Genomic DNA, 22,197 nt, shown 5'->3' on the forward strand with positions numbered 1-22,197 from the left:
CAGTTTAGCAGGGCATTTAGCTAGGAGACATACCCAGAGCTTCTCAGTCATATGTAATCCACTGATGATAAGGTGTATCAGTTGCTTAGATTCCAGCTTTTGAGCTTCTTCATTTGTCTTATTGACTCTGCAGGCTGTTAGGTCTTGCACTGGTGCTCTTTTCTCAAAACTGGAAGAAAGCTTCCTGTTTATCATTCTCTAGAGCAGCAATAATGCCCAGGGCTGGAGTGTGTAACTCTTATGAAGACTTGCAGAAAAAGCCTGGGAATAACTGCATACAGTAGAGTAGGGAAAAAATGCAAAGTCTTGTATCTGTTTTCAGTAGCTCTGCAGTGACCTCTCTTGCCCTTGGAAGGGAACATCCCAGGGGCTGGTTCTGCTATGTTAGGCCCCTATAGTTACCTCATTGTTCAGCCACTATCCATCCTCCCGGTCAGGTTTCATTCTCCTGCTTCTTTCAGTCTCTCTGTCTCTCTGCCCACCAACTTCCTCCTCCAGTCTCCAAGGGAAACCAGAAAATGCACATTACATTCTTATGCAAAGCAAATTGTACTTTCCTTTGTTTCAACATCTCCAATCCTGGCTAACCCTTAGCACTTATCCATGCGTATTCAAATGAGATTTTTTTTTTTTTTTTCTGCAAAGAACTTGCCACCCTTTCCCCACATTTAAAGACCAACAAGTTTTGCACACCTCCCATCAAATTCCTATGGATTTGAAATCAACACTTCCTTCTGAGGGTTATTTAAAAAAATGAAAAGGGAAGAGAAAAAGCAAAAGGAATTTCATTTTCCTCTCTGTTGAAGAAGTGGAAAATATTTCACCGTAATCCACAAGAGGGAAGAAAATTTTATAGTCAGTATTTGCAAGCAAAAGAGATTTACTGTAGGACACAGAAATTTACAAGATTAGCTGACAATATACCAGCCACAGAGTGAAATATGAACGTGTACAGGAGATCTGTCACTCACTAGAGGTCCAAAAAATTCAGTCTGGAGCCCAGAGCCGTGTCTTGTGTGCCAGTCTGTAACAGGAGGCCGAGGACTCTACCATGGAAGGAAGACTGAAGGGTCAGTGGGGCTGGGGCTGGAGACTAGGTCTGCATCAGCAGGCCAAAGCCACTGCTGGGAGCTGGAGAATCTGCACCAAAAACCAAGAGACAACAATTAAGGCAAAGGTGAAGACTAGAGCTCCTGCAGAGAGATCAGTAGCCATCCTTGGCAGAGGAAAAGACTTCAGCTCCTCCAAAGAGACCAGCTGAGGCCCACCAAAGGAAAGCAGGCAGAAGGAAGCTCCACTATAATATCCCGGAGTGTAAATAGACACCCAAGGGCATGTCCTATACATCCTAGGATGTACAACTACTGAGTTACTTAGTTAAGCTTCTAAACTCAAGTTGACCAATGAACCAACCATAACAACCACTGACCTCCATTTTCTTAGAGCATTTACTTCAGCCAAAATACTTCCCACCTTTTCTCCACTCAGACAGCCATGCTGCCTCAAATCATCTGGGTATTCCCCGCCTCTGGACTTTAGTCAGTTAACTAACACAGAAAGTGACAAAAGATAAAAGAAATAAAAATAGGTAGAAAGCAGATGAGGAAATCAGAATTTAATTTAATTTAATTTGATTTTAGAGATGGTCTCATTATCCTCCTGCCTCAGTTTCCCAAGTGCTGGGATTAGGCCACTATGCCCAACCAGGAAATCAAAATTTTAAAATTGCAGTTAAAAAAAATAAAACAACTTCAGGTCACAAAAGTACTCAAGCCCAAGAGTCTTTGTTTTTGTTTTGTTTTGTATACTTTTCTCTTCTCTGAAGACTCATTAAGCCTAGGAAATTTTCTTTCACTTGCAGACTACACCTTTTCTCCTGTGTATAGACTTCCTCTTTTCACCTGTAAACTGTGTGTCCTCCCACAGATCACATCTCTGCTTCAAACACTTGCAAATGATTTAAATTCTAAAGTGACCCACCATATGGGTGACCTGATAGAGAGTAGTGTTACACTCAGATAAATTAGGTGGAAAACCCTGGGCTCTTGAGGCAGTCAGCAGAAAAAATAAAGACATCAGCATTGTATCTAGAGGCACATCTGTTGCAGGTCAGGACTCAGTACAAAGAGGTCATGACCAGACCCATGTGCCTCCCAAAGGAATAGGCAGTAACCTGGAATTATGCTGTCATTGGTATCACCTGGCCCAGTAAAGTCCCACTAGGCATTGGCTACCCACGTGGGTAACTGGAGCATCCAGATCCATCCTTTCCCCAACATGCCTTTCTTCTTTCCATGTGCCCTTGTACATGACCTGCCTCCGTACGGATCAGTACTAGCTAAATGGCTACCCTTGTAATCATATTGGTAGATTGTAGTTTGACCTACGTTTCACTCACCTCCTGATTTTGTTCCGTGAAACATTCTTGGAGAAGTCTTAGTGGCAACCCACTTTCTGGTTCCCTGCTGTTTAAATCTATCTTTAAATCTTTCCTACACTTAACTTCTGTTCCATAGAATTCATTCCATATGAACTCAGCATGTCGGTCATCTAGCAGGTTGGGTGTTTTATTTCCTTTTATATCAGTAGGAATTCATATTCAAGATCATCCACCTTGAAGACATCCCCAATCCTCCACACATACCCAACTCTAGATCCTAAGACACTATGTCTAGAGGGTCTGTGCTCAATTTCTTTGAGTATATATTTTAAATTTCTACCTACCAAACACTTCCCATTTATCTTACTATCCTTGAAAATTCTTTTGCAAAATGGGATTCAGCAAACAGGCAAATTTATTCTATGAGTGAGTGGGTAGGCTGGATTCCTTGCCAGGCAAGGTAGCATGCACCTATAATCCCAACACTCAGGAGGCTGAAGCAGGAAGACTGCTGTGAGGTTGAAGCCAGTCTTGGATACATAGAGAGTCCAAGGCCAACCTGAACTACAGATCAAGACCCTGTTTCAAATAAATAAATAATAAATGAAAAGATTCTTTATCTCAGCTCTTGGGGACTTCTCAGATATCCTCTGAAGATAAGAGAAAGGCAGGGATAGAGAGATTAAAAATCCTTATGATCCAAATGATTATAATGACCAAATAACTATGATGCCCATGTGCTGGAGGTGTAACTCAGTGATAAAGTGCTGGCCAGAAACATGCCAGGCTGCTTTGGTCCAATTTCCAACATATGACCTGATGATCATGACCACAGTGACTGTGACATTTAAATAAACACTGTTTTTATTCTACTTATCTCTTTATTCTTGAATTTTATTGTATTTTCATAGCAAGAAGGAAGAGTTAAATCAAGAGAGGATGCAAAGAAACCAAGTGCTCAAGAAAAACAATAATGTCATTGATATATAAACACTCAAATAAATAATTTGGGAAAAGATAGGCAGAACTGCCAATTGCTTGCTAACATCTAGATCATCTGCTTACTTGCTTTGTTGCTGAGTCACTTGACCATTCAATAGTCTAAAAAAAATAAAACTTAGCAAGTGACAGAATAAAGACTTAAGAGGATTTGTCAAATTATAATAAATAGGAGGCTTGATGGATTGGTTAAATAACTTGATTTAATCATTTCACAATGTTCACATAAATCAAAATATAATATTAAATTCCCTAAATGTATGGAATTATATCTCAAAAATATAAAAATAAATTTAATTTCTAAAACAAAGAAGAGAAATATTGATATAAGAAAAATATACCAAGGATATCGAAATACCATTTTTTTTTTACATTTATGAAGTAGGAAGGGTTTAAGATAGAAGAAAAGCCCTCACCACAGTACATATTTCTATGAAGAAAACAACTGAGATACAAATAAAAAGAACTGACTGGTTGTATAACTTGTGTAGCTGATGCCAATGTACAGCTTTTGTTTCATGGGCCTCATCTGGGCTGTCAAGATGTTTCATTTGCTGTGCAATGAATCAACATTTAATTATATTCTTAAAAAATAAAAAATATCTATAAAATAAAGACCCAAGTTGTTGTTGTTGTTGTTTTGTTTTTTGTTTTTTTTTGTTTTTTTTTTTTGTTTGTTTGTTTGTTTTTTGTCAGAAAATAACAGGCTTTTCTTTCTTTACACTAGCAAACATGTAATAACATTGCTCTGGACAAGACCAGAATGTTCACATTTCCAATATTCACATGCCAGGTGGCAGAGTTGTAGTCACTTGACTAGAGTACTTACATTTGGTGGTAACTCAGTTTTCTAATTCTTGTTGGTATGGATGACCTGGTCTCTCATTTCTCTGGTAATTAACTCAGAGTCCAATGGCTCCAAGAGGAACACAGAGTCAGAGGAATTATGTATGATTTCTGTGTGTATGTGAGCCATGAGAGTCTGGCATGAGCTTCCTATGAGAAGTACAAAGACCTGCCTGCAATTCATTTAAGAATGCAAGAAGCAAGGAAAGGGCTTGTTTATACAAATGATGATCTGTGCCTGGTTAACCACCTAAGCCAGTTGTGGCTGCTACATAATGATACTCCACTTGTCTGTGGAGGAAAAAGTTGAGTTGAGCTGGTAGAGAAAAATGTGCCATAGCAAATTGACCATGAATAAAACAAATTTACAAGTTTCTCCTGGGTGTCTGATTATCTAAAAATCTGCCAGGAAATTGAATTGCCTGTCAGCTGCCCAAATTATTTTACACTCTGTTACTGAGATTCTTGGTGGGGTTGGTGTTTTGAAAGGGAAAATAGGAAATGAGTTGGAAATGATTGATCAAACTTGAAAATAACAGTACATAGAGAGTTGCTTCTTCTATGCTACAAAGACAACCTCCATTGCATTATTTTCTCATATTTCCAAGGAAAAAGAATCAAAGGGAGAGGACTCATTTTAAATGATTTAATTATTTTAGCATGGATTTATTGATTTTCATTGAATATGAGATTGTGTGGCAAACATTCAAATCATTCGTTGTAGGATATGACTATATTGTTCAAATTAATTAAGAGGAACATTAATCTATCAGTGAACTATGAATTAATGTAAAGGAGTATAACAACACAGGAAGTGCAATTGCTTTATGTGTGCATTCTACCATCAAGCACTTATTATTTTTTTACATGGCTCCATTTCTTCCTTAGATTACTTGGCTGTCCCCTTAAGACTTTTCCCATGGAAAAGTGTATTTTCCATGTATTTTCCCAGCTCTCCTGCAAGTACTCCCACTTTTTCACAAGATGCATTTGTTCCTGTATTTAGTACTGGCATCTGCTTACTTGCTTTGTTGCTGAGACACGGTACCTGACATCTACACATTAAGGGAGGAGAGGTTTATTTTGGCTCACAGTTTGTGGAGGTTTCACTCCATAGTCAGTTAGCTCCATAGCAAGGGGGCATGTCAGAAGAAAGCCTTGTCAATCAAGAAGAGAGGGATCAAGGGAGGAGGGAAGGAGATAAACCCTTCCAGGCCCCGCCCCCAGTGACCGCTTCCTCCAGCCAGGCTTCACCTACCAATATTACATTTAGCTATAAACTCACCACTGGACTAATTCACTGATAAGTATCATGCCCTTGTAACTCAGTCATTTCCCTCAAAACCTATCTCTGAACATATGAGGCATTGAGTGGACATCTAAATACAAACCATAACTCCTTTCAGACTGAAGTTCCTCATATACCTCTATAAAAACTCTCAGCTTTCAAATTACATATACTAGATTTCATTTCTAGCATTCTTTATTGTCAGCTGTAGAAACAGGGTCATTTTCTTTCTCTTCTACATAACTCTACAACATGGTCAGTCTCTTCAACAATTTTCTTGTTCTAGTTCTTTGTGACAGATGTTCCTTCTAATCCCAAAGAGCCTGCTTTTTTAAATGAATCTCGGGAGGTTACTTTATCTCCATGTGCTTTTAGATACTCTTAAAACAGACCTTTAGGATATTTCTCAAATATAACTAATCAATACAGATAACTGTATCCCTTCTATATCAATTGTGCACACTCCTGCCTTTGGTATTTCTGGCTCATTCTCTGTAGACACATTGACTGCCTTGAACACCACTAGCACCTACAGTCATTGAATACTCTCAGATTCTCATTTGAAAGACTCCTTCAGTGCTCTTACTGTCCTCCTTACACATATTATTTCTCTGGTCAATCATTCTTATTTCTTCCTTGCTAATATTTTCACTTCCAATCCTCTCCCTTTCATTACACTAATTGGTAAACCCTGAAACCTATCCACTTACCACTCCACTTGTGGAGTGATAAAGTTTAAAATGTTGTAAAGAAGAACACATAGCCATTCTCAATGTATCATTTTAGTTTCATAAACCAGACCTGCAGTTGAGAATATCATGGCTCCAGGCAGTCATACTTTCTTTCTCAGCATAATCATTGGCCCATTTTTCTACTTAATGATTTAATGATTTTTTCCTAGATCCTCAAACATGTTGCTCCACTCATTTCCAGCTGATGAAGCTAACACTTACCTTCATTATAAAACTAAACCCATCAGGAGAAAATCTCCATATATTCTACCTGCATCATCACTAACCTTCTTTATTTGTCTCCTTAACTCTGTCTTCCATCTATTGCCAAGTCTTATCTTAAAGTCAGTCCTTCCTTCTATGTTCAGTTCTAGTGTTTCTAGGACTTTTAGGGACATCTTTCTAGCAGTGATCATGGTATTCCCACTGCTAGATCACTCTTGCCAACACGAGTGGTAGTATTTATGTTACATTGAAGCAGCAGTGAAATCATTTCTCAATGCCAGAATTTTGGTAGGTGTGCTTCTCATTTGATCCAGACTCTGAAGTGGTGCCTCAGCCTGCCTCCACCATTTTCTCTCTTTATATTCTTTCTTAAATTCATACTGGTAAGAATTTCAACATAATAGCTTAACAACACTGTACTTGTCATGGTTCATATGTATCTTCTTTCCTCAATTTCTCTCTACTCTTTGTGACCTCATTCAGTGTGATGAGCTCAAAACACACACACACACACACACACACACACACACACACACACACTTGTCTGTGGTTTTCCTGTCTTGTTGATTACTTACAATATTCTTTGCTAGGCAGTTTTGTCGTCCCTTTGTCTTATGACTTCAGTGAGTCATTTTCACTTTGTTTCCTACATTAATATTCCTTCTTTCATGATCTCATTCAGTTTGAAAGCTCTCAAGACTATTGATAGATGGCAAATATTGAATTCATACATGTATCACAAATAGTACTCTTGAGTGTTAGATCCATGCAACTGGTTGCCCTCTGCTCAGGTGCATGTGTATCATGGCCAATGTCCCCAGTAGAACTTCCCCATCTCTCCACTCTCCCCTGGGCCTTTCCCATTGACTCACTCTTCTCCTGCTCTCACTTTCATATACTATTCTTTAAATCTCTTCCTATTGCTTGTTCCATACTACAGGTGCAATCTAACCATGTCTAGTGACCTCCAAGGCTCTATTCATCCCATGTTCTAGCCACAATCACCAATATCTCTATATAAATTATTACATCTGGCAGCTTCCTTCAGTGCTTGTCTGCAACTCTGCTCCAACTTTTTACAGAGTAAGTACATTAAAATTCAAGTCTAGGCCTGTCACTCCTCCACTTAACACCCTGCTAGTGGCTTGCTAATTTGTTTATGAATTTCCATTCTTAGAATAGTCTAAATGGCTATTTGACTGGCAAACCTCCCACACACCCGGTCTCACACTAGGGATACTCTTAGCTTAATGCTTGTCAGGTGAGTGTTCCCCTACCTGGAGTTCCTTACCCAGCAGCTGCATGGTAAATGCCTTGCTTTGAAATATTTATTCTAATTTGACCTTCTGCCTAATTACCTATCTGACCACTCTATTTGTTCACTCAACCTCTTGTCTCCAGTTAAATGTTCTTTGTCTAGTGTATTTTTAATAATATTGATCACTTTTTAAAATATTAAATACTTTATTTACTATTTACCTGGTTTCTACCCTAGATTATAAATTCCTTCAAATCAGTGAAATTTACCTACTGTGCTCTTTGATATGTTCCATAGCTTCTAATGTATGCTCACATAGGTGATCGATAATTACTTATTAATCTATCATTATAAAACTGTCACCACAGAGACTGTAATACATTGACCTAAGTTATTGAATTTTATCAACATTATTTTGTTGATCATTTAGCAAGTTAAATAGTATTTCTTAGTATTACCATTTGTATATGTTTTTCTATGGTTATGTTTGTGTTTTTCTATTGCAAAACCCTGATTCCACCTTGCTTTCATTCTTTTAATACTTTGACCGCCAATGTAACTTGCTTTTGAAATATTTCGTTGGTTCATAAAGTGAGTCAAAGGACTCACTTGACTCACTTTATGAACTATCCAGATACAACTGTAACTATTTTTTCATAGATTACAACTTTACAGTAGAGAAAGATAAGCAATTTTTATTTAAAACCAGAATGTAAAATACATGGTTCAATCCATCTTTCCTCTTTTGTGAGACTGACCCTGTTTATCTAACACAACTGTTTTCACAGACAGATTTTAGGAAATGGATTTTGGAAACCCAGGAACCAGCTTGCAAGTGTTCAGTCTTTTAAGCATGAAAGAGCCTCAGACAACAAACTCAGAGTAGAGTCTCTGAAATCATTTCAGGATAATGTCAGGGGATTAAAGTGTAAGTGGGAGACCCAAATGAAATACAGTGACCTACTGGATACTGAAGCATTATATCCCAGGGTATATTTAAAGAATTTAATTTATAGGATACGAGTTTCCTAGTGCCTATGATGCAACACAATTTTCTGGAACACCATTAGACTGACATTTATTTCCCTTAGGCTACCACTTAAAGAGCTCTTACTATGTGTCAACTGTTATCTGGACGAACTCTTTCAATGTCTGTGTATTGCTACTATGATCCTCCCACCATATCTTTGAAAATATGTGCAAGACCTCAGTATTGCCTAAAACTGGACAGTACCAAACCCTATGTGTATTATGTTTTATTCCTGCACATGCGTACCTATGATAAAGTTTAATTTATAAATTAGACACCGTAACAGACTAGCAACAATGTCTAACAGAAAAGTAGAACAATTAAAAATATATGTTGTGATAAAAATCAACTGAAAAGGCCCATTCTTCCTCCCTCCCTCCTCTTCCCTCTCTGAAGGTCGTACTGTCATGTACTGACCCTTCTGTTTATTGTGACGATGTGTGATAATATTGAAAGAAAACACTTCGCAGCTCCCTCACTATGCTTGTGCTTTGGGACCATCCTTGAGTAAAAATAAGAATTATTTTCCCAAAAGCATGGTGTCACTTGGACAACCTACCTGATGTCTGAGATTGGTGGGTACTGTGTACTGTGTAGACACTCTGGACAAAGGAATGATTCATTTTCTAGGCAAAATAGGGCTCTAAACCCCAGATGACAAAATGGTATACAATTTAAACTTTTAATAAGTTTTTTTTTTAATTCTTTTTTAAAATTTAATACTTTTTGGAGCACAGTTGGCTGCAGGTAACAGAAACCATGGCAGGTGAAACTTTAAAGAAAGGCTACTGTGCCTTCCTCCTCATTTTATACTTTCCTCACTCTTAAGACAAAATTCCTGACTCCCAAATTTAGGGAAAAGGTTTATTGTAGCTCAGCTTGTAGAGGTTTCAGTTCATAGTCAGCTGGTTCTAAGACAAGTGGCATGGCCGAGGGACATCACAGAGGAGAAATTGTCCAGGGTGTGGCAGGGCAGGCAAAAGATGGCAAAGCAGTGAAGTAAGGAAGCAGAGAAGTAGCAGCAATCTTTTGTCCCTTCCAGGCTGCCGTTTGGTTGGTGCCACCTATACCCAGCATGCACTGTCCTTAATCCCAGCATCACACACCCTAGATCCAGCCACATCCAAAAAGCCTCACATATGGCGGTGTGAGGTTTTGGTGGAACATCTAGGGTACCAGTCATAACAAGTCCAGATACTTAAGGTAATGTCAAATTTGAAAACAAACCACTCTACCATTCTTTCATGGTTCTTTTTTTTTTTGTTTTGTTTTTTGTTGTTGTTGTTGTTGTTGTTGTTTTTTTGTTTTTTTGTTTTTGTTTTTATCGGTACCAGGGATCAAACTCACGACTGCCTGCTTTGCAAGGCAGGCACTTATGCAGCTGAGCTAAATCCCCAGCCCTCTTTCATGGTTCTTAAGAAGAAGTTGGGATTAACACTGCCTATATACTTGCTTCAAGTTTCAGTGGATTCAATGATAAAGACAGGGTCAGTCTTACTGACAGGAGAATACGTACACAATTATATTTAAGTTACACAATATGGTGACAATTTAAAAAAAAATTCTTTCAGTGCTAAACAAGTTTGAATTAAGATTAATTTGATTGAAAGACTACTCACAAAATGACATCTGAATGACATAAAAAAATAACATTTTTCATGAAACCCTCTTAGGGTCAGTGATTTTACTAACCGAGACAGTTTTCAATTTAACCAATAAATAAATCAATTTTGGAAAATGACAGAATTTGGGGAGGGTGTCCTGCTAAAATCAATGTCCTTTGTCCCAGCTCGGCCCTTCTAATGAGAGGTACTGTGTTCCACCAGAAAAAAGCGGTTGGTTGCACATCAAACTGAATGTGGAATGATAGGGATCGCAGAAAATTTGCCTGGCTGCCAGTGAATTAGTTTTTTTGTGTCTTCAGGGATAGACTGCCCTGGGAGAATTTGAACCTATCAGTTAGCTGTCAAATTTCATTTGACACCTCATCCAAAATTTAAAAGGGGCTGCCATGGGAAGTCAGGGTGGAGATGTTGGAGGGGGAGAAGCAAAGGCTGCGGCTCTCCGGGCTGGCAGAGTGGGAGCCACCAAGGCTTTGCTAGGGCAGCAGGCAGCTGCTCTGCACTGAGCGCACTTCACAGACATTATGGTTCTTAATGCATGCGATTCATTGTTAGCCCTTACACTGATATTTTTTTCCTCTCTCTCTCTTTCTTTTAGACAGAAGGCCCTGAGAGGCATAAAATCCCTAAGGGGACATTTAGCACAACTTGAAGAACTGCCACTGGAGTGTCAGCAGACAGAGGTTACAACTTGTAAGTCTGAGGTGACTTAACAGCAACTGAGTTTTCTATCCTCTTCTTGTCTTCTTTAGTGAAGTTTAAAAATTGTACCCAGCGTAACTCGCATGCCTTTCCTCTAGTTGAAAAATGGGAGATGCCATTTGTTTATGACTCAGTGAGTTCAGGATGAAGTTGTTTCCACATATCCTGAGAATGTCTCCTCACTGGAAATGTTCTCCCTGCTTGCTCGCTGAAGCTGGTGTTTTCTAGTGTCCCTCACATCCTGTAGTCTCTTTAGTCTGCCTGACTGCTTTTAAAATAGCCTACTGGAAGGAAGGCTTTTGCAAATCAGAGACTGGCCTGAGACAATGACCCTCGATGAATTCATGATTGACCTCTTGATTATCCAGGATCATCCTAAGAAGATTTAAATGGCATAGTGTGAGAAGATCCTTAACTGCCGTGTATCTGCCGCTCCCCTCTCCTCCTTCCTCTCTCCTTCACACAGACTGATTCATCAAAGGACATTTGCAATGCCTCATTTCAGAGATCCTGGCTTCAAAGCCAGGCTTTATTTTACAAAGAGAAAAATACTAAAGTGTCTTGCTAGATCCCTTCAGGGCCAAAGGGAAAAAAAAAGGCATCCTCTATTTGTCGCTTCTATGCTGGCTCTAGGGAAAAGACAGAGCAAGAGAGAGAGCACACAGGCTGGTGCATGTGAGACAGACAGACAGACAGAGACAGAGCACCTGAGTGAGCAAGGAGAGGGAGCACGCCAATCATTTGAAAAAAGTAAAGGAAAAATTGTTTACTTTGTCTTACCCCAGCATAATACTTTCATTGTTAGTTTCTCTGGGATGGTCATTGCTACCAAATCTGGATTCTTAGAAAACTGTAGAGGGTATATAAAAGTTTTAATTTAAACATTAGCTCCTTAGGTACAAGAAGCTAAGTCCCTGCCTTTGCAATCTAATTCACACAGGGCCAATTTTATTCTTGTTCCATTATTTCATTGAGTTTCTGTGATCACAAGTCTCCCTTTGAAGTTGGTTGGAACTCTCAGCACAGACAGATTCCCTGGGTCTTGGAGTAAAATGAGTAATAGATCTATAACCTCACAATCTGAAAGGCTTATTCCACCACCCCCCTCACTCCCTTTTATTTTTCCTGAGGTCCTCCTCTCTGCTCTGGCAATAGCTGGCATTTGCATAACTTCTGAGGTTTGTCTTCATACCAACTTGCTATGGGTAGGCATGTTATTGAATGTGCAGCCTGGGTGCAAATAGAAATTAAACCAAAGTTTCACACTGTTTCAGCTTAAGTTTGCACAAGTTAAAACAATTCGGAAGTATAAAAGCAGAATGGTCATAAACATTTCCCTGAAATGTGTCTTTTTAAGGAAAGTGACTGGAGAAGAACTCAAGCTGAAATTATATACCAGAGATAATTGTTAAAGTCATCTGATTTATTTATTTATTTATTGTTCAAGCTCAGGGCCTCGTGCTTGCCATCATCTGCTTTCTGGCCCCCATTTAACCTTTTTTCTAACTTATCTCTAACTTGGTGAGCCATGCCACAAATCGTGCAATTACCAGCCACTTCAGAGGCTACATAAAATGGAGAGCCAGAAAGACACTATGCATTCTCATGGCAGGACAAAAAAATGTGTAATTAGAGTTCAGTTAGAGAAAAAAAAAAAAAAAAAAAAAAGAACAAGCAAAAAGGAAAGTCATTGACTTGAGAATCTAAAGAGGGAGGACAAGTATTCTTTTGTATCCAGGTCCAAGGACTTTCCTGGGATTTCCAGCACTCCCTCTAGGGTAGTCCCAGGCAATCAGGGAGGTGAGCTTAGTCTGTCTAGGCGGCCTGCAGCACTGGCTTGTCTTGCTTCCTCATTATTGGTTCCTATTTTCTTTTGTTATATATAGATTACATGGTACTAGGACAGAGTTTTAAAACTTAGCAATAAGGGATCAAATCCAAAACCGTTTTGTCTGGCCCATACATACCAAGACTCAAAAAATAGTGTGAAGTTTTTGCCTTTATTTATTTAATTAATGAGACTGTTTTATAGACCAAAACAAACAAAACATTAACATGCTATGGAGCAGTCAACAACAGTCTCCTGAATGGGACATTATCTTTCTTTAAACCATTTTTCCTCACGTATTTCTATTCACCACCTAAGTCGCACAGGCATTTAAACCCATAGTTCCTGGAGTGGAAGGGAAATTTGCACAAGGGCCACCTGCTGGTAATGGCTTTGACCAAATTTCAGCAAGAAAGACCGTTTCTCCGTTACTGATCTGGCATGCTGGATAGGAATGCCATTGTGTCCTGGAAGATTAAACAATGTTCCTCTCCCTGGTACTCCTTGACAAACGTGCAGGGTCCTAGAGGGTGTCTATGGTCTGTCGCTAAAAGAGTCTGAACTAAAAGTTGGAAATCGCCTATTTCCATCTCACTGAAAATACATATTGTTGCATCTTTTTAATCACTAAAATACTTCCTACTTAAAATATGTCAGAAGTGTCAGCCTAACCAGTTTGTTCTGATTGCAAATCAAGTGCTTCCTCCAATATGCTTTTTTTTTTTTTTTTTTGAATTGGGAAAAATGGGGCTCTCAGAGATCAATATGTGGCATTCTGCGTGTTGTGATCAATTGGTGATTAAGTGAAAACGGTTTAGCTTAATTTTCTTTGAAAAGCTGTGCTTGTGCTGATAAAGTGTAGAAGCGTTTCTGAGATGAGATACAAGGAACAGATGTTTAGTATAAAATATTGATAGCACAGAGCAGAGATAAGCTTGGTATTTAATTTGTCTTAATATTTCCATTGCTACAAATTCAACAGCTTTTATCTTACTGGGTAATTACAACTCCCCCCCCCCATTGGCAAAGATAAGATAGACTTTTTTTTTCAGTTTTCTGTCACATTTAAACTCTTTATGCCCCCTTCTCTCTGCTTTCTTTCTTTTTCCCCTAGGTATTCATTTCTTTATTTCAATTTCAATTACAGTCTTCACTTCCAAGATTAGAGAATTTGTAGAAGTTAACATTTTTCTTGCCTTGGAGTTTTTAGGGTATTTAGTCCTGTTACCCCTGAACATGCAGTACACATTTAGGATGAGAAGTGGCTGGTCTAGGTGGTCAAAGAATACAGAGATTCAAACAAAAGAGGGGATTGTTTTCTTTTTCATGTGACATTGAGATCAGGTAAGTTTCCTTACTGACTGAGATCATTATCAACCTAGAGAGGTCATTATGAACAGTAAGTTCCTCTGAGGAAGCTTCCTTCCTTGAATAGCTCCCTGACACTCCATTTCTTCCTTTTTTTTTTTTTTTTTTTTTTTTTTTTTCTTGTAGCAGGCAAAGTCTTTGGGACTAGAAGGGTAAGCAGGCCAAGCTTAATAATATGTCTTTAAGCAAGTGATCTGGAAGTTACACATATCCATTCTATTCATTTATCTTGGGCTTTTTGTAAACGTGTCTCTACCTAAATGGAAGAAATTCTAGATAATTATTTCACCAATGAGGAAAAAAAAAGTGGACTTTTCTTCTATTTACACGGCAAAGCAGGTCTCCTGAGAGTCTCCCTTAAAAATTTCAAGATTTTCGTGAAATAATATCATTATTTTGTTGAGGGATCCAGGCCTTAAAGCAATCTCCAAGGGACCAAGGGAAGAGGAAGAAAAGCAGGCAATGGACCAAAACAAAGGTTGTGAGTTGGGAGCTCCTCCTGGATTGATACTAAGCTTGGGGCTGCCTGACAAAGCCATGACAGTGGCTGATTCTACCAAGTCAGCAGCGGCCCTCGCTCGATTTTTAGGAAAAAAAAAAAATATTGAATTCGAAGAATATTTGAATCCAACATTATCAATTTAATCATTCAGATTTTCTTACAGATAACCAGATATGTGCATCCATTGAAATATCCCCAGATATTCCCGGAAATCATTGTATTATGAAAGAAAGTCAGTCAGTAATGATGTGGCTCCCTAAAACTTCAGATCTCACAATTATGAGACATAGAACATAAAATACTTACATATAAATATATAAACAAAAGTTGAAGTAAACAACAAAGACCCCAAAGAAGCCTAAAACGATGTTTGTGGGACGAGTGAATATAAGAACCAAGAAGAATGTAGAGATTTTTAAAAAATGTGATTCTTAAACTACAAGAAGAATGCAGACCTTATAGCAATAAAAGTAATGATACTTTGTGCAAGACTGAACCTGGTTTTGAATTCAAACAGCAGGCAACTCTGGGCCACACGTCATGTCCTAAACCCCAAAACATTATCTTTAGCGGCCAGATTTGCATGCTGTTTTAGGAGAAGAGTTTATGTCCATCTACAGTGTCCACCCCCTGTCTGCCGTCCAGAGACTCATCCAAAAAGGTGAGTCAGTCTCCTTGGTGAGGCGTTTTCTCCTTAGAAATCTCCAAATGACAACTTTTACATCTTCACTCACACAAGAGCTTTCCACCTTCAGAGCCACATCTCCATTTCCAAAGAGAGTATTTGCTTTCCATTTGCATAACTAAAAGGCTCAGTTAGATGGCTTTTGAAGAACAAAGGAACATTCTGCCTAAAGAAATACAGTATTGAAGTTTCTGACACTTGAGAGTTAGAAACCACTTAGCTGCTTTTTAACTGTCACTTTCTCTCTCCCCATCCCCACTTGGGTTTCTATCCAGAAAGGTTTAGAAAACTGAGGTCATTAGCCACAGGGACACTGGAGGCCATGGTCATAATTGCTCATTTATTCTCTGCTCTTGTGGCAGGAAATGTAGTAAATCAGAAAGTTATGTTTAATCGAAAGCTTTTTTCCTTACTCCCTATACTTATGAACCTGGCGAAAGGGAGAAATATCAGGGGTGTATTTGCTTTCATGGAACTGTCAGAGTATTATGCCTTATAACAACGTTTAGTAATTGCAGTCAAAAACTGAGCTTTGTTGACTCAGGTGGGCACTGTATCATTTTAAAATTCCCAAGGAATATTCAAATGGGGATCCCTCATCTCTCCATAGCCTTTGTTTTGAGAATATAACGAAATTGTGTTCTTATTTAACCCCCAAGAATCTTTCATCCTCATTAATGGAGAATAAAATATATGTAGTTTATATACTTGAGATCCACGATAATTCTCATTTCTCTCTATATAAAATATGCATTCTCTATATACTTTTGTTTTTACTTATGGGCTTAAGTATAATGTAGGCTTTAAAAATTCTGAGTCATAGTTTTCATGATTCTCAGTTGTTCAGAATCAGTAAGTTTGTGTATAAAAGGTGGTTATACGTGAGAAATCAGGAAACCAATGGCTCATATGAATTTCTGCAATTACCCAACTGTGTGATGCTGATCCTGTCATAATTTCATTGGAATCCAAGTTCCTCATGCAGTTTAGGAATTTTTCTATTTAGTTTTTTTTAATACATGATTAATAATCATTCTGTATGTTAAAGAAATTCTGATTTTCATATTCCACATTTGCAAAATATGTATGCCTTCTTTTTAAATTCAAGATGACTTATTTGTCTCAACATAACCTTTTTAAAATGTTATATCAGTTTATACATTATCTCTTTGGATATCCTTTTGAATACTGTTAAAGAGATTTTATCAGATTCCTTATATAGACTATGTCTTAATATTTCTAACTAGTTAAGTTAAATGGGGTCTATCAATATCAAGACAAACTACCCTTAAAATATATCACCATTAAAGTGTGGGACAGCAGTACCTGAGAAAGCAATTAATTTCACATAACGCAATTTAAAGTTGAAAAATATTTTCTGGAGTTGAAATTCAGATTTTCCTGATAATTAATGCAAATATTATTTATTTTTCTATTTATTTTGTAGAGAATAAATATAGTTCTTTTAAAGAAAAATCTACATTCTTTACTGAAGCAGAGGTGTTCCGTAGTAAAAGTTTTGTGACAAAATTACTGCACACTCCTGTTCATAAATGTCTTCATCTTCTCAGCAGTGCCAATCCTCTCTGTGATTTCATTATTTTCTTTATCTTCCCTAAAGCGCCACATTAATATTAACACCTAATCATCCTGCATTGAAGATGTGTGGAGAAAACTGCATGAAAAGTTGAACAGTGGTGTTTATTTAATGTAAAATAAAATAGTTTTAATGATTTCCCGAAACTCTGAGATGAGGAAATTTTCTTAAATGTATTTGCATGCCAACTCCAGCAGATCCTTTGCTATCAACTTTGGTAGAAATGTCGTATGTGAAATTTCAACTGAGTGTCATATGATAGGGCTGTGAACATCTTGGCAATGAATTGAGATGAGTTTTCAGTGTTGAAAATGGGCACTCTTAGGAGTCTAGAAATGTATGTGACTTTCTTCAACAAAATGGATAGGTTTCCATTAATTAGACATTATTATTTAATGTCATGTTCAGTTGTGTGCAGAAGGGCAAAGTATAGAATTGAGGCAGTGCTGATGACTCTGATGATGTATGGACAGCTTTTATGAATGATTTAAAGCAAATTCTTGCTTCTTACCCTATTGCACACACTAAATTAAAAGATGATGATTGTAATTAAATACAAAGCAGGCTTATGATTGAGTTTCTTTCATGACTCCTCTCTGTTGTTATTTTTCAGTAGTGGTGAAAAATCTTTGAAAAGTTGCAGACTTAAAGAATCACACAATTTCGAGGGAATGTTCAGAACTTATTAACAAGTTATTATTTTTTATCAGTTGAAATTTAGGACATTGGCACTGAGCTACATCCAAGACATTTAGGTTCTGTTTTGTTTTTTAAAGTCTCATGAAATCACTATATTACCTAGGCTTATCTGGAATCCACAGTGCTTCTGCCTCAGTCTCCTGAAGTACTGAGATCACAGCTTATTTTGTTTTTTTCAAGGATGTCCTGGGCTGGGGATTTATCTCAGTGGCATAGTGCTTGCCTGGCAAGTACAAGGTTGCAAGTTCCATCCAAAAAAAAAAAAAGTAAACGTTCTAGGAATCTTATTAAATTCTTCTATTTGATATGTTAAAACTCTAAAATTCAGTACATTACAGTCATGAGAAGGAAAATACCATGGCTGAATGATAATCCCAAATGGTATAGATGTTTACCCAGAAGGGTCGAGTTTTTATATAATATTGTATTATATCAGGATAGTTTTCAAAAATGTGTTACAAGATATTTTAGCTGTAAGTAAAACGAAAAGATTCTAGGTTCCAATATGTGTAAAAAATGTGTTTGGGCATAGGTAAGTATTTCTTATTCTAAAACATCTAAATATCTTAAACATGCAACTATCCATTAAGATTTTTTGCTGGGAATCCTACCCAGATTTAGGTTAATCGTGTTATTCCATTTGCAATGATGCATCAGCTGGTACTATTTTTCTTTGAAGTAAACATTGAGATCCCTACACTAAATAAATTATCATAGCAACAGAAGGGCGTAACTTTACCATGATTTTCAAGAGATGAGATGTGGTTAAATGACATTTCCTTTTATAATTATGCTGGGGTTGTATGTTATGGTATATCATAGCTTCATGAAAAATTAGCTAAAAATGCAAAACTTTGTGAAGACAAGATACAATATAGAAATTTAATGTAGTTTAGAGAAGCAAGAATTCTTTTGAAAACAGTACTTATTTACATTTTCCAGTGGTAAAAGTGCTAACAGGAATCAATCATTAAAAACTTCTGCATTGAATTTTATATGTACAAATGCTTTAAGTGAATATTTGTCCAACTCAGTAAAATCTGGGAGCAGATTGATTTACATGTAAATATGTTAAATTAATTTTAAAAATAAATAATTGATTGTCTTATTCTTCTAAAAATAGGCTGTCAAATTTACACACTTGAAAAATTGCTTTAGTGAAAAGGTAGTAATGATTTGAGATTAGCAGATCATATATATACTCATAAATATAGCACTGCTAACAAGTTTAAGTACTTGAAAATCTTTGCCTTTCTTTGCCTTTTCCCCCACTCTATTAAATAACCCTACCACTTGTAAACTAAGAAATCATAAGCAAGGTTAAAATAAAGCACAGTTTTGTTTGGGTGCAGAATCAATTTGCAAATAGGAAGCTATTTGTAACAATTGTTCTGCTGAAAGGTGGGCTTTTTCTTTTATCCAGTACAGCAGTTGACAATTTATGCAAATAATAGTGCTCATATGTTTTGTAAGTTCACTACAATGCCCAAGTCCAAGAAAATCTGGTGGTTTTTGTTTCTTGAATCTTGCTAGGTGTTCTTAAATTCTAGAACTTGTACTCTCTGAGAGATGCCAGGCACCATTCCTGACATGGCAGCCTTCCTCTATCAATAATCCCTAGGGTTCAGGGTTTTTCCTTTCAATCAATAAATTAATCAGACAATCTCTCTCTCTCTCTCTCTCTCTCTCTCTCTCTCTCTCTCTCTCTCTCCCTCTCCCTCTCCCTCTCCCTCTCTCTCTCTCTCTCTTAGAATTTTGTAATCATTTTATCATTCTGAAAAATACATATATTCCATATATATCTTTGTTCATGTGCTTGAGGATATATAATTTATGCCAGAGATAGTAGGACTGTGTTCCCTGTTGTAGTAACATAGGAAGGTTGTATGACATTTTAAGAAAGGGAATCATACACTACCAGATATGTCAAAGGTACCACCTATTTTCTCACATGAATTATCACTACAAAACTCTTTAGTACAGTATTTTCTCTGTAGGGATCCAAATGAAACAAAAGTTTTAGAATATCAAAATTTCTGCTTTTTTAGTGGTATTTGTAACTCAGTTATTGACACATACATACACATATACATACATGCATGCAAGCAAATTACATTTCCAAACATTTTTGTCTCTGAACTAGAATTTACATATGAGACACATATTGCTTATGCACGACATCTGGATAATTTTTTTCTGGATTAAGAAAACAAGAACACTGTGAAGGAACTTAAAGATATTCCTAGATCAGTTTCAGCCAGGGATGTCATACTGCTATAGGAGTCAGATGTCAAATATACCACAACCTCAAGAAATGAAGTTGTAAAACAAAAAGAAAAGTTGCAAGAGTTTTATTAGAAATAAGGAGAGAAGAATAACTCCTGAATTTCTGGGGAGGGAGTCTTGAACAAGCTGGTACCTAGTTTATTTGCCAGGGATAATTTATACTGTAAAGCTATAAGGTGGGAACAAATGGATCAGACCACTATTAACCTATGTGATTACACATATAGCTGCTTAGCTAATATGGATCCAATAGGGGAAGGAGTCATGTAGCAAGGGTACGTAGAAGGAGAAAAGACATTTTTGGGAAGGGTTGGGGCCACATGCTCTGGTGACCCAGTTGGGCCACTGCTGCCTAACTGGACCTATTGGACCAGAAGGTGATACTTACACTATAATCTCATTATTGCCTGTCTTTTATGATGATACATAGCCTGGCCACTGTATCTTTACCTTGAGAACTGACCTTCTTCAAATGCACCTCCAGCCACAATTTTGGTGTCTTTGTTTTTTCTGTTGACTTCGTTGAGAGTCAGGTTCCTCTCTGACTGTATATATTTATGTCTAACTTAGCTGTTGATCATAGCATACTCCACAACAATGAATGTCATGGAACCATTCAGGGTCCTTGCTTTTGACTCAGTTTTCTATCTCATATAAGTAGAAGTAAAGGTGAAAAAAAGTTGTAAGAAAGACGCTGATCACCATTTCCTTTTTCCAAGACTCAGCTTTAAGGACAGTTTGAAGTATTTTATTTTCATTTCAAAGGTTTATACCTCTAAATTCTTGAACTAAACTTGTGAAGTGAGGTTTAACTTAATGGCTTTAGGAAAGATTTTTAACATTTTTTTTTTTTTTTAGTAAACTAAAAATTCATTAGGTTTTGGCTTTCTTTTTCTTTGTACCTATCTCTAAATCAGAATTGATTTTGGAGATTGTGTCCTAGCAGGTAAAGTAGGGAGACTCTGCATCCAGTCTCTGACCTTGCCTCTAGCTTGCTGTGTTCACATAGTTCGCATGGCTTCTCTGATATTTGCTGTCTGTCCTGAGTCAGGCTATTTTTTCACGGTCTTTGCTATGTCTCAATGTGATAGCACATCCTTCTGAAATTCAGTTTCATTTGGCAGAAAATTATACTGTCTCAGTCTTTCCAACATGACCTGCTTATATAAAAAATGACTGAAGTTGGTAGATGATTCAAATTGGATATTAATAACATATAATAATTAAGAGTGCATAATCTAATAAAAGGGTGATCAGTGAAGGATGCCTATTTTGCAATAATCATATTGTAACTATGAGATAGGAAAATGATGATGCAAAATACCTGTTTCAAGTGAATGTCAGCAAGTTATTGGTTAAACAGCACTGAATCTAAATGCTGGAGTATGATAACTTAATCTCAAAGGGTAAACACCACTCATTTTTAGTTTCTCTGCATAGAAAAGGCTTAAGGTCTTGATTGCCAATTGAAATTTACAAAAACATGCTGCTGCTCCTCTCTGCAAAGTTACTTTTATGCATTCCTTGCTAGAAAACTATAGAGTAGGGATAACAAAGACACAGGGATCTGTTAAATTGCGCTGAGTTTTTGGCTTGTTTTGTCTCATGGAATGTATTTGTGTAGTCTGAGAACAGAAAACACACACACAGCATGTAACCTTTTCAACTTTCCACAGATTAAAAAAACACACTGCATTGCTTTATTGCATTTTCTTGCAACGAGGGACATATTTCAGCCGAAAAGGGCAAACCAGGAAATTTACTCATGAAAAGCAATTTATACAAGCATACAAATAGTATAACTATTCCCATAGTAAGTCTGATATTCATCTTGAGAACTCTTGGGGACACATGTGTAATCCTCAATGCAACTTCAATTTAACCTGCATTTAAATATAGACAGGAAATGAGGCTGCTCTGGAGTATTATTATTATTATTATTATTATTATTATTATTATTATTATTTTCTCTGTCATATCAAGTCAACCAGTGAACTGGCCTATGAACCCTTTCAACATTCTCTCTGCAAAATCAGAGTGTGACGAAGTGTCAGCACTGACAGATCAGTAGTGGAGACTGAGTAGATCTGAATTAATAAAGGTCAGAATTGTCAGCAGGAAGAGTGACCAGTGGCATGCGAGGACTTGTTC

At 37.2% G+C, this 22,197-nt stretch overlaps 1 long non-coding RNA gene across 1 annotated transcript in view; it reads left to right on the forward strand.

The window, feature by feature from the left end:
• The window catches only part of LOC134471711 (uncharacterized), a 1,254,606-nt gene extending 1,243,556 nt beyond the window's left edge, over positions 1–11,050 (forward strand). Inside the window, exon 6 of the long non-coding RNA XR_010041297.1 lies at positions 10,978–11,050. This is a non-coding gene — a long non-coding RNA (uncharacterized LOC134471711). The remainder of the gene's footprint in view (positions 1–10,977) is intronic.
• Positions 11,051–22,197: the final 11,147 nt, after the last annotated feature.

The sequence above is a fragment of the Cavia porcellus genome, unplaced genomic scaffold, assembly GCF_034190915.1.
Source record: "Cavia porcellus strain 051 isolate PalLab524CR breed Dunkin Hartley unplaced genomic scaffold, mCavPor4.1 scaffold_19, whole genome shotgun sequence".
Lineage (NCBI taxonomy): Eukaryota > Metazoa > Chordata > Mammalia > Rodentia > Caviidae > Cavia > Cavia porcellus.